The following is a 13,550-nucleotide window of genomic DNA, read 5'->3' as shown; positions in this document are numbered from 1 at the left end:
GGTCCGTTAATCGAATTCCTTCAAAACACCACCCACTGTCGAGGAGAAGAGTGATTTTTCAAGACAGGAGGACATCTTGAACAGAAAGAAGTAGGAAGCGGTCGTTTGTACAGGTGATTATTTTGGATAGGTGGTCGTTTGAGCATGGTTGTCTGTATTTCTTCTTTTTAAGTGTTCTGCAACGAAATCAACCCAAAGCGAGGGTTCCATTCAACCATTGAATATATAGGAGATAGGAAGATAGATTCCAATTTACAAGCACAATTTCTACCTTCCGTCTTGGTCTTTCCCATCAATAAACTATGCAGTGCCGAGATTGAACTCAGACATACCAGGGGAAAATACTGCTTGATCCCACAAACAATTAAAGGATTACAGAAATAGGTCAACTTTTAAGCCCCCATCGACACAATTCAGATCATTCAGCTGGTGAGCTGCTTCGAGTCGGCCTACCAATGCTAACCCAGGCTGAGCGGAACCTAGCATTCTAATAGAGAGACGCAGATGTTCGATCAAAATAAATTTAACCCACACGGGGAATCGAAGGCATGTCTTCTGCATGGACGACAAAGAGCCTAACCACTACACCACATACGCTGGTGTGCCACAATAAAGAGACCATTACACAGGTCGATAAAAGCAGAAAGAGTGTACAGATACACTTCTTTCGCAGAGCCTTGAAGCGGCTTTCATTTAACAGCCACCGTTTAGGTTTAGGAATCTTCAGGCAGAAGATTCTTGGTAAAAGTTTGACTTGGACCCTAGGATAAGCTAAAAAGCAAACACTTGGCTGATGCAAACACGTCTGGGATGTTTGTCAGGCGATATGAGTATCTTCCTTGATCTGAGGTCGTGGATTCACTACAGGGCACTCTTTTTTAGAACCAGGAGCGACACAAGTCTATACTACGTTGACAGAAAGGGTTTAGCAACAAATTATTGCCCTGAACTCTTTAGGTTCCCATTATATGATATCAACAAAATGCATTCTCCATTCCCTCGATTTCATTTGAGGTTAGCAAAAACGCTGGAAAGGCATAATATGATAATTTGAAGTATAATGATTTAAAAAAATATAAACTCCTAATATTCAAGCAATTCATTAAATCAATTTCTTTTATTAGAGAGATACTGTAAATGATGCGACACTAATTGGTTTTTGACTTATTTAGGAATTGTTTTATACGAAAACGGCTACAGCTTTGAGAGTGTCACAATCACTAATTTGGGTGTCAAAAACAACAAGAATAACAACCACCAACACAGAAAAAGACGGGGAACATAGGGGAGGAGGAGAAGGAAAAGGAAGAGGAGGAGGAGGAGGAAGAGTAGCAGTAGTAGTAGTAGTAGTAGTAGGAGGAGGAGGAGGAGGAGGAGGATTAAGTGGATGAGGTAGAGACCAACAATAAGAAACTTAAAATGAAAATAAACGAAAATAGTTAGGAGTTAACAAAAACATCAACAAATAAACCCAACAGACAATAGTAAGTAAAAATTCTTTTTCAAAACCATTAGGTAAAATCAAAGAAGTGCGTGTTCTAACAGTCCCATGACTGCAACAGTGGTGCAGTGGTTATAACAATCTTGAAAACAGAACGGTTAATTTCAAAAGAACTCTGGAGTTCACGGTAGTTTTCCTTCACAAAAACTAATTATGAACATCCTGGTGATAAATGGAAAAAACAAAAACTGAAAAACCCACAATGGGAACTTAAATCGAACCCAAAAACAAATCTGGTAACGTAGGAAAATAAATCGTAAATTGCCTCTACTGTTATTAAAGATATTAGAAACGAGGATCTTACCCAAAACAGCCTATACAAAAGGGAATAAAACACATTAAGTAAACCAAAATACACAAGTGAGAGAAGAAACTTTGACGAAGTAACATTCTGCCGCCCTCTTTGGAGCAAGCTCGATCATGGAGCAAAGAGAGGAAATGTTATTTGCCACGACATAGAAATACGACACCTTCAGAGTATTCACCACTTTGGACACCGACAAACACACTGAACAAGAGGCCACAAACATGGACAAGACAAAATTACCCCTTCCCTCCCCCACCACCCCACTCTACTTTTTTCACACATAAGTCAAGGTAGTCACAAAGAATTTTATGAAGGCAGGACGTCGAACAACAACAAACCAAAGATCTGGTTGAGTAAATAAATGCACGAACAGACACAAACATAAACCAATACTTTGTCTTATAAATATATACGAACATTTAGGCCTGGAGATTTTATTTATAATAAATAAGTAATCATCTAAAAAATCAATCTGCAGTCGTGACGTGAAGTGTGTGACCGATTCGCGGTCTTAAAATAATGTATGTCTAGTTAAATACAAAAACAGTTATGCGTGCTGTGTTTCTAACACCCTAAAAATAGTCCTTATATTTAAATATAATGGGTACATAATCTCCCCGGAAAAGCAGAACAAGTATGGATATTCGCAACTTACTCTGAAGATAATCTGGCGTACAGGCGTGTCTATCGTATCCTCATGTCTGTCCACGAACGACTCAGCATACACAGCGACAGGCGCCTCTACTGCCCCCTCTTCCAAATCTACTGGTAGCTCATCCTTCTTTCCTCCGACATCTTCGGACTCTGATTTAGCTTCCGCAGTAACATCTTGTGTCACATCCTCAACACTGACCACGTCCTCTTGAGCGTCACTTACACACACGGTATCTTCAAGGGACTTAGTATCCACATTTGAAGAATTTTCCGACTGATTATCCGAATCATCTTGTGAAGACCGTCTTTCAACAACACTGCGGTCGACGTGTATGAGCTGCTTGGCAGCATCCACTAAAGCCACCCCATCACCGTCAGTGTATGTTACAACATTAACACCAGAGGAGCCCTCTTCTGACTGAATATCTCTAATATCCTCTTGGGATGACATTCTTTGTCGTTCACTCTCTTCAACGCGGACACTTTCTCTATCTTCACCCACCAAAGTAGACATACCGTCATCGGCATGAGAAGTCACAATGAGATCAGACGTGTGCTCCTGTACAAAATCCCTGATATCTTCCTGAGAGGAAACTCTTTCGAGAACACTTTCTTCTAAATCAACACGTTCTTTAGCGCTGCTCGTCACGGATAGGTCAGTACTATCTGTGGTTGAAGTCAAAACAACACTGGACGTGTCCTCGGACTGAACGTCGTTTAAGTCTTCTTGCGATGAAGATATTACGTCACGTTCACTCTCTCCCACGAGATACAATCCTCGCCCATCGTCAATAAGAGCAACACCCGAGCCATCCGAATGAGAAAAGACATTTATGTCTGTCGCACGTTCTGACTGAACGTCTCGAATATCCTCCTGGGAAGACGTTCTCTGAATTTCACTTGCCGTGACATCGGACACCTCTTCGTCACTTTGCATACCAATAAGAGTTTTATCCTCTTCTGAGACAACTTCATCACCTACAAAATCTTCTTTCTGAGCACCATGAACATCCTCTGGGTCAGGTATACCCCTTTCTCTATGCTCATACAGTAAATTCTCTTCTGACCCCACCAACGCCACTCCGCTCATATTATGAGAAAGAATGTCTACACCAAATCTAACGTCAGAATGAACATCTCTTATATCTTCCTGCGATGACACCCGCCGTAGGCCACCTTGTTCAAACGGCTCGTCATCCGTGCTATGACTTCTCACAATAGTCCGATCGACAATCATTTCGAAATCTTTCTCTTCAGTATCGTCTTCATTATCTCCTCGTTCACCTCTTTGATCCTCACCCTCTTCCTCTTCTGTGGCGTAGACGACTCGAGCCCCACCTTCTTCCAGAACAGACGGTCCTCCTACAATATCTAGGCCGCTGTAGCCCTCGGCTTTGTCAGCCTTTATCACGGCACTAAATGAATCCAGAGTGGAAGTAGTTGTTTCAGCTTCCGTGGCTTTACTGCTTTCTTTCCCAATAGAAAAGAACTCTTCCACTTTTTCTCCAATAACCCTTTGAATTTCTGCGGTCCCTGTCTCGCCCAACTCTTCCAGTGAGCTCCACTCCGTTTGATCTATTGGTGTTTGACCCTCCTCTGTGTAGAGCTCATCAGTCTTCTCTCGACCCGACCTAATGACTGTGTCTTCCTTTCCCGTGCCATCCCACGAGACAGTTTCCAGGTCGTCTTCAACCTTCTGTGGTGAAGTTCTTTCCACCTTCTCTGAATCTGCGGAAGGAGCTGTATCAGCCATTTCTTCAGCTTTCTCGTCCCTAAGTTCTCCTTTCTTTTTCTTCTTATCTCGTTTCTTTTTCTTTTTCTTGCCCTTTTTCTTTGAGCCCGGATCGTCATCATCATCGCCACCAGCTGTGGCACCAGCAACAATGGTAACATTTTCTTCTCTGACTTCTTCACCTTTACCCTCAACCTCAGTTTCCAAATTTAGTTCATCGCCCCTTCGCTGAGTCTTCTGTGGCTCTGTATCGGCTTCCTTTTCCCGGACTATTTCGGCAACAGAAACGTCTGTCGTAGTTTTCTCAAAGTCAGCAGTCGAGTCCTCGAATACACACTCGTCAGCTGCGCTATCTTGACCTTCTTCTGGAACTTCAGCCTCTTCGGCAAATCTCTCTTCAAGCTCTGTCTCTTTCACAGAAGAAATCTCCATCCGCGTATCACTAACAAAAGCTGAACCACCACTTTCAACTTCATCATCACCCTCCACTTCTTTACCAGAGACAATTTTGTCAACCTCAACATCCTCCGCGGTGACTTGGTCAATTTCCTGGTCCTCTCCAAAATCTTCAGGAGACTCAACAGAAACTTCACTATTTTCACCCTGAGCCTTCACATTTTCAAGACTTTCAGATTTTTTAAGGGCATCTTTCTCTTCACTACGCACAGTGCCCGAATTATCAGTTTTGTCGGGGTCACTCGTGTGAGAAAATACAATTTCTTGAACATCTACATTAGTGCTAAAAGCATCTGTAGCCTGGCCAGGGTTTGAAACAGGTAGCGGACGTTGAAATCTTACAGTACTCAAGACCTGTTCCCCAAGAAACTCTTCTCTCCTTTCTATCTCAGTGCCCTGCACGACAGGGGACACCTCTGTAACAGAGTCAACAGAGTCAACAGAGTCTGCATTTCCGTCCACGTCAACAGATGTCCCTTCGTCCTCATCCTGATCAGCACTATCCTCATCCGGCTTTGTTTCATCTTCTACTAGCGTATTTTCTCCTTGATTCGATTTTGCTTCATCATCCCTCGTACCAATCAGGCTGGACACTAAAGATGCATGACTATCATCCCAATCTCCTTCATGGTATCGCACATCAGTGACGTCATAAACATTTGTGTCCAAAAACGTGGAAGTATTGTCTGCTTCAGACCGGTGCTCACTTCGCTCACCTCCGGCACTGGCTGCATCATCTCGCTCGTCTTCTGAATCAGACTCTAACAAAAACAGGGACATCTCTTCAGATATCGTCCGGCGTCTGTCTACAGAGTCGTGGCTTGCGACCTCTTCTCCTTCCCCAGATGTCACTTCTTGTTCACTAACGTCGACTTCGACACCTTCGCCGGCGCCCAGAGCGTTTGCAGCGTCTTCCAGACTCATGTCCAGACTACAATCCAAGTCTTCAGGGGCACTGTGTTCTGACCATTCTGTACCAGAGAATGTAGTCATCAACTGGCTGCCGCCGATTCGCTTTCTCTTTTGGCCCCTTTTCTCGGTATCGGCCTCTGATTCTTCCTCATTTGCGTTCTCCTCCGTGATGCCTTCATGCTCGCTGTCTTCTGGAGAGTCCAGTACGCTTTCTACAATCCTCACAGCCTCATTAAACTCTCCGTATCCTGACAAATCTTCACCAAAATCCCCTGCATTTTCTCTATCATCAGCAGAATACTCCAATTGTTTAGCGTCACTCTCTGGTGGAGCTTTCGTGAAACGTCGGAAAGGCTTCAAAATCCGTCGTTGACTTGGCTCCACACCGAAAGAAGGACCTAAACTTCCAGACTGTCTTTGGCCACGTGTAAACCGAACTCGAGATTCACGTTGGTCTACCTTTTGACGCTCTTTTGATATTTGCTGATCGTTACTTGACAACTCCTCACTGCCAGGACCAACAGTTTGTGCATTGTCTTCACTAGCACGAAGATCCGATGAAAGCATAATGTCTGTATCACATTGCTCTTCGGCCACATGCATGCTTCCAGAGTAACTTTCTTCAGTTTCAATGTCTGTAACGCCTGCTGCAACGCCTTCTTCGTCTTCTTCATTCTCTTGTCTTCCCTCTTCGTCTTCATACTCTTGTTCCTTTTCCTCTTCTACATGCTCCACGAAGCCATCACTTTCACCGTCTTCTTCTCTCGCCTCCACGTTTTGTTCTTGCTCATCATCATTCTCTTCAAATATGTCAGACTCATCCTCCTCATCATCTCTCAAGCCAAAGATATCTTTAATCTCTTCTACCACTAGGCCCCAGCTCTCTCTACTGGCTCTCTCTTTCGTTGCTGCTTTCCGAGCTGCTTCCTTTTCTGCTGCAAGGAGAAGACTCATATAGTCAGACCCTGGACTTGAGACATCTCCCTCGGTTTGACCCTGAACGTCTGTGTATGCAGCAGATGCGTCCATGTCTGGAGCAACCTCTTCTTCCCAAGAAACATCTTCGTGGTGAGCCAAATTTTGCCCTGAATCATCATCAAAGTCTTCCTGTCTAAAGAACTCACCCTGATCTTCTGCCTCCGTACTTTCTTTTGAAAAGATCAACTCTTGTTTATCGGCACTCTCAACACTGGCCGGTGCAAAGAATTCTTTCTCCACGACTACACCATCTCCTTCTTCCAAAGCACGATCTTCAACACGATCCGTAGCAAAAGCTGGACCCTCAAGATTAGACTCGCCATCAACATCATCAACCTCCTTTAAATCAGCGCTAAATGTATCTGTCACTGACAACTCAACGTCTTTCTTTTCTTGACCACGTGACTCCTCCATGACACCCTCCTCAACATTAATTTCCCTCCCTTTCTCCGCTTCAATATCTTTGTTCACATCGCTAGAAGTGAGATTCTCAGATTCGCCATCTTCTCCCTCGGTATTCTGACCTTTTTTGCTCTTTTTCTTTTTCTTAGCTTTCTTTTTCTTAGACTTAACAGGGGTAAAACCCTCATCCTCGACGGAAACATTTTCGTCAGCTTTGACACCAACAGCAGTAGCCGCACTATGTTCCTCAGTTATGGACGGTCTGGCAGAAATGTCGGGAACCTGTATCGTCTTACTTTCTTCTACATCCATTTGAACTGTTGATTGGTTCATAGTGGGCGCCTGCAATCTGAAGGTCGGCCTTTGTGCTTCAGAATCAGACAACTGTAAGTATTCTTCGGACCTTTCCACGAAGGAAATGTTTGTTAAGTTTTGAGTATCAACACCAGAAGTAACATCATCTTGACCGCTGCTCGTAATAGCAGTTACATCTTGATGGGTTATGTCAACGCCGTCACCGGAATCTTCAACCCTTGTATTCTGAGCACCGGACTTTCCTTTCTTCTTTTTCCCTTTCCTCTTTTTCTTATTCTTCACCGGCACGAAGCCATCATTCAAGTCCTCTGTCGGTTCAACATCCACAGGTTTCGACAAACCCTCGCTGTACTCTGCCCCTTTCGTTATATCGCTTGTCTCAACAGACATGCTGCTACCTAAAGCTGTCCCAGTTTCATCAGTTACTGAGGAGACACCAACATATCGCACGGATAACGCCGCTTCGGAATTCGTACCTGACAGGCCCTCGGGCGCATTCCGCTCCTCGTCATGTGCACTCGTTTCCATTTGCTCTTTTGTTCCCTCGCGCTTAGCGTTCTCCTGTATCGCCCACGCTCCGCCTTCTTCGTCGAGTTTCTCACGACTCTCTTCACTCACTACTTGTTCTCTTTCCATCTCCTCCGCCGTCCTCTCGGGTCCCACGTTTATTATTTCTCGTTCCCCCTCTGTCTGAACAATATCTTTCTCTTGCTCATCCACAGTCTTTTCCCCTTCTCCATCCTCTTCCTCTGTCTTCACCACGTCATGTACTTCCCACCTAGAAGTAAACATAACAACTTGATCATCGTCGTCTACATCGCTAGATTTAGTGTTGACATAAGCCAATTCATCCACGCTCGATCCTTCTGCAAGCACTGCCTGTTCAACACTCTCTTCAGAACCGACTTCTTGCACATCTACCTCCTCCACCACATTACCTACGTCATCAGACAGGCGAAGATCACTTTGTTCTGAAGATAGAGCGATCGAGTCAGGATAGGTATTCACCTCAACCATTGATTGTTCGGACGAGGGGACATTACGTACGTGCTCATCAGAATACATACTCATCTGAACTTGAGCACTGTCCCCAACATATCCATGATCAACACTAGAACCCGCTAGGTGGAGACTCGACTCGTCAGTACCCCCACCTATCAGACTTCGTGTAACAAAATCAACACTGGAGCTGCTATAATCCAAATCACCCTGCACATTCTCCTCCGAACGAATCACAAGATCGCTCTCTTCTGTTTGTAGAGTATTATCAAGGTCAGTAGCCACCACAGTTGTATCATTAGCGTCATCGTCACTTGATTCCATGATATTGTTTTCAAGATAAATCACATTAACACTCGTAACAATTTGTTCACCCTCACTATTCTTTGGTGTTAACATTTGCTGAAGACGTCCTTCTTCAACACGAACGGTACTTCCCTGAGAAGGTACAAAACGAACATCGCCGTATTTCTCACCAACGTTGACGACTGCTTCTTCAACTCGAATGATATTTCCTTGAGTGGAATCAAAATGAACACCGCCGTATCTCTCACCAACATCAACAACGGCCCCTTCATCACGAATTTCCTTCCCCGCGTAATCTATTTTCGAAGTACGGACATCCCGCGACTCCTCTGACTCACTCCCCCGTTTATCATTCCGAGACGTCGTCTTCGCTTTCCATCGTCTGTCTCTCACATCTCCTTCGTCGTTGTCAGCATCATAATCACTGTCGTCAACTCTCGTTATTTCTCTACGGAATACAACTTCCCCACCACCGGGTAACTCCGTCGCACCACCAGTTTCACCGGGAACAACATTGGGATCGACAGAAATATCTCGCGAATCATCAGGCCCACGGCCAAACCGAGCAATTTCTTCAGAGACTTTGAATAAAGCCTTCTTACTACGTGTATCTTTCGACCCGTGTTCAACTGAGACCGCACCACCCAGCGACTTTGAGTCAACAGACTGCTTGCCCTGGTGCGTTGAATGAACGTTCATCACAACTCCACTTTGAATATCTGCGTCACGATAACGATGGAGCTGTTCTGAGTCGACCCAGGCAGATGTCGCGCTGCTCACGCCAAACATATTTTCCGTGAGAGTAGTTTGGCCTCCGTCTTGTTCCTGGTCGGATACAACCAGAGGGCCAAACGACGAGTCGGTCCTGTAGCCAGACGTATCTTGACCACCTCCCCCTCCCACAGCTGACCGCGGCGAGAGAGGGTCCACGTCCGACATGGTCATCGTAGTCCCAGACCGATCCATCCACGAGCTGCTCTCGGAATCACTCATATTCACAAAGTCACTAAAATCGCCAGTAAACGAGGCGCTATCGTCTGCTCCGTGCACCGCGGATGTGTCAAACGAAGTGTTGTGAGAGCGAGAAACGCCGATCTCTATCTCTGATCTGTACGAGCGCTCACTCCCTCTTGAACTACCTACTTCCTCGTCAGCGTCTATGGTTTTCCCCCACACAACGTTGAGCTCCGAGAGAACTGAGCCCTCTTTTTCTTCTCTCTCCTCCGCTCTAGGCACACCGCCTACGTCAACACTCAGGTAGGACGTTTGCCAGTGCTCCTCTCTCCTCTCGCTCGTTTCTCCACTCTGTGTTACTACCTCTGTCGTAGCCAGCTCTCTCCCCACCGAACTACGTCCCGACATCAGTTCATTGCTAGGGGCGCTGACCGAACGTTCTAACTTGCGATACACCGGTTCTTCTGCATCTTCACCTGGAGAGCATATGTCTATGACGTCATCACCGGGAACAATGCCACTGGAGGCTCCCGCCCCCATTACGTCAGCGCCTGTTATTAAACTCGCCTCACTACGATGTCTAACCGACCTGTTGACATCAAAAACTCCTGATCTTTCCACGACCAACGCAGAAATATTTGTTTGTCGGAGTTCAGAACCATCTTCGTAATACAATATTGTTTTATCTCCTTCCTCCTCCTCCTCGTCCCCATCCTCGTGATAATTCGAATCGCTATACGTTATATTTCCATACATCGTTGAGACAAATTTCTGGATTCCCTTATTTATATCATCCTGAGTCAGGCCTCCTCCACTCTCCTCCGCCTCCTCCTCCTCCAAAACTCCCTCCACATTCCTCTTCCCCCCTCCCATGATATCACTATCGATACCTATCGTGAGAAACGACGCGCGCCGACTTCCTGGGATAGCCTGTAGCTCTCTAATGCCCAGAAAACATTCCTCTCTGTACTCGCAGACGGTGTCTTCCACATGATCTACGAATGTCTCCACCATACTTGGCACGAATGACTCCTCTGTAGAGAGGTCAAAGACTTCTCTCTCCCCGCCGTCCCCTCTCTCTACACTCTCATACGACCACTCTTTACGACTGGTCTCTCCAATCCCAGCACCTACAACTTCTACAGCCTTGAACTTCCTGTCAGTCTCAAGTTGTAAATTAAGAACGGTACTGCTGTGTCTTTCACTCTCAACAGTGCCACTACTAACTGTTCTTTGGGACTGCACTGAGTTTTCACTCAGACCTTGACGTCTTGAAGAATAAACATTGTCCCTCCGAGTGATGTGCACATTCGTAGAGGAAGCCCTCCCACCATCATCGATGGCGTCACGACTTTGGACATCAATGTTCGTTGCGACGTCACCAAAGTCTACAGTATTCAGAGCAGACCGCGACAGCACACTCTCCACACCCACATTAGCCACGCCCCCTATAGCTCCACTGACATAGGCCACACCTCTTCCTGAAACTCCACCCACATCTGACGTACCCAGCTCCACAACGCCTTCTGCATGACCGACTCTAAATGTTCCTCCACTCAGTCTCTGCTCAACACCAGCAATGCTAGAGCGAGAAACCTCAACGCTAGCAATTCCGGAGCGAGAAACACCAACACCAGCAACTCTGGATCGAGAGACAGTGATGGTCCTCGGACGTACAGAGTCTCTCCCTCTGTCTTCCTCCTCCGTCAACGTCCATTCTTGCCTGTCCACGTACCGTGAAAAATCCATATCTTCCTCCATTTCTGTGCCTCGTTGGAAGAATAGTCTATTCATACGTTTTATATATTATCAGGAGAACTGGCCTCAGCCTCGATATCCACAAACCACAATTAAAGTCACCGTAACAATCATCAATTCAACAGTTCACATTTCGATAACAGTTCACACAAAAGTCATGATCACAATTAGCAATCATTTTTCATCTCTCGGACCCTGAATGTAATGAGAATAATTCGTTATGGTGGAAAAACGTGTACACGTGATTATCCTTTCAAAGTTGAAATTCCTGAGCAGAGATTTAGGTGATGCACTTAAATCTAGAGCCCCACAATGGCAAAAATAGCAAGCACTAAAATTAGACTAACTTTACTTAACCGTACGAGCCAGGTACACAGTTCGCTTTTAGGTAAGATCAGCACTCCCGGGTTTTGTCCTGTTTGAACAAGACTACGCGAAATTGAAGTCGTAGAACTAAAGCTAACAACATCGTTCACTCCACAGTTTGTTCCACGTAATTCTGACACAGCGCAGAGAGGAGAATGAAGCTTAAACAGTTACCCTTCGTAGAAACAAAGAGTAATAAGACAGAGAGTATGCACAAGTAAATGTACGAAAGGATCTTGCCGCAATTTTACAATGAATTCCTTTTGTTTTATCTTTGTTTGCGTTTTTCATTAACAGCTTTAGTCTCAAACGAGAACAGCACTCAATGGTAACGCAAGCCGTCTTGTAGTGATCAAACCGCTGCCACTGCCATACCAGAACCCCAGCGATCACGCTCTATTTGGTCACAGAACGCGAGCCATAAGACGGATTAAGAATACATACACCGTCTTTTTTATTATTAGAAGGCGTATAGCGTTCTCCAACAAATGCGTGTCGTGGCTCAGCGTTCAAAGGATTTGGAACAGCTCCAGTGGCATGATGTGTGATTGCTGTACAGTGTACCAGCACGTCCACGGGGAGAGAAAGGGGAAGTGACACGGGCGGAGAGAGAGGGAACAAAGGCCGGCTAAAGGAGACGTTGGTCACACTGACACCAGACTCAAGACGCCAGAGAATAGCTTCAGTTTTAGTTTTTTAAAAAGAAGAGTTTTACGGCACTTGCAGCACAATACGGTTATATAATAAGAGGTGACGATTTGGGGTGTTACAAGAGAGTAACAAACACAATAAAGGAGGTGTCAGAATGATAAGGAAAGAAGGGAAAAACCACACCAGAGTACACGCAAACCACCTTCACCACCTGAGAATAGCAACATACCCACGTACCTATACCCCAGCAGAAGGTAGTATTTTAAAATTGTCAATGTCTTACGTATTTTAGATCATTTAGGAATCGTGCTTTGATCCTGTATGCCAAGGCCAACCCGGGCTGAGAGGGATACATGTACAACAAACCAGCAGAAAGGCCGACGAGATACTCGGCAAACATTCTCCCCACTCAGGAATCGAACTCGGAACGTCTGTATGCGACTGCAAGACACCTAACTGACCATCACAAACACTGGTCAGCAAGAGGTACAATAGCTGACGAGAACATCAAAATCTACGTTCATTTTTGCGTTTTGTTTTTGTTTTAGTAAAGTTTTACGGTACTCAAAACTGCATTAGGTCATAATATGAGCGCCAAGGGGTGGGTGTCAACGGAGAAAAGTCGAAACGGGGAATCAAGCTTACTGAACTTACTCTGCTCACCTCTCTAGCCTCAACTGCACAAAGTCAGCTTCGACTATCAAGGCACCCCGGAAACAGCAGTTCACAAGAGAATGACAAACATATAAAAGAAGTAGATGAAAAATGACGATAGTAAAGATGAGGAAAGAAAAAGTAGCAGTTTCCCCAATGTTGTTCCTCACAGTTACAATTCTACTGTGCATAAGAACATGTTAATATCACCCCTTTGGGAATGGCCTAAAGACACTTCAGCCAGTAGCACTGCCCTTTGGGGGGGTGGGGGATATTTAGTGTTTACGTCAAAGTAACACAGGGATATTGTCTCTGTGTCCCCTCCATCTTTCTTCTTTTCTCTAATCATTTAGTGGAAATATCAACTTCGAATTGGCCGATTTACGTCTAACATGGCCATCGAAAGGAGACACTAGACGCAGAATGAAACAGGCGACAGTGTGGCCACGCAGATTTTTGACAGGATTACGTTCGCTTGGCTGTGCTTTGGACCGCTTTGTTGAGTGTGGCCGTGACTTAACACAGTCAATCTAGGCGGGGGGAAGCTATGGACATTACATTGGCACCGGTATAGGAAAGAAGAGAGAGAGAGAGAGAGAGAGAGA

General features: G+C 45.2%; 1 protein-coding gene across 1 annotated transcript in view; it reads right to left on the bottom strand.

The window, feature by feature from the left end:
• LOC101864208 (nesprin-1) overlaps positions 1-13,550 on the bottom strand; it is a gene marked incomplete in the record, with an annotated part of 244,542 nt that overhangs the window by 78,103 nt on the left and 152,889 nt on the right.

This window comes from Aplysia californica, unplaced genomic scaffold (assembly GCF_000002075.1).
Source record: "Aplysia californica isolate F4 #8 unplaced genomic scaffold, AplCal3.0 scaffold00062, whole genome shotgun sequence".
Taxonomy (NCBI): Eukaryota; Metazoa; Mollusca; class Gastropoda; order Aplysiida; family Aplysiidae; genus Aplysia; species Aplysia californica.
Note: the sequence above shows the minus strand (reverse complement) of the source record. Positions and strands in the feature narration are given on the sequence as shown.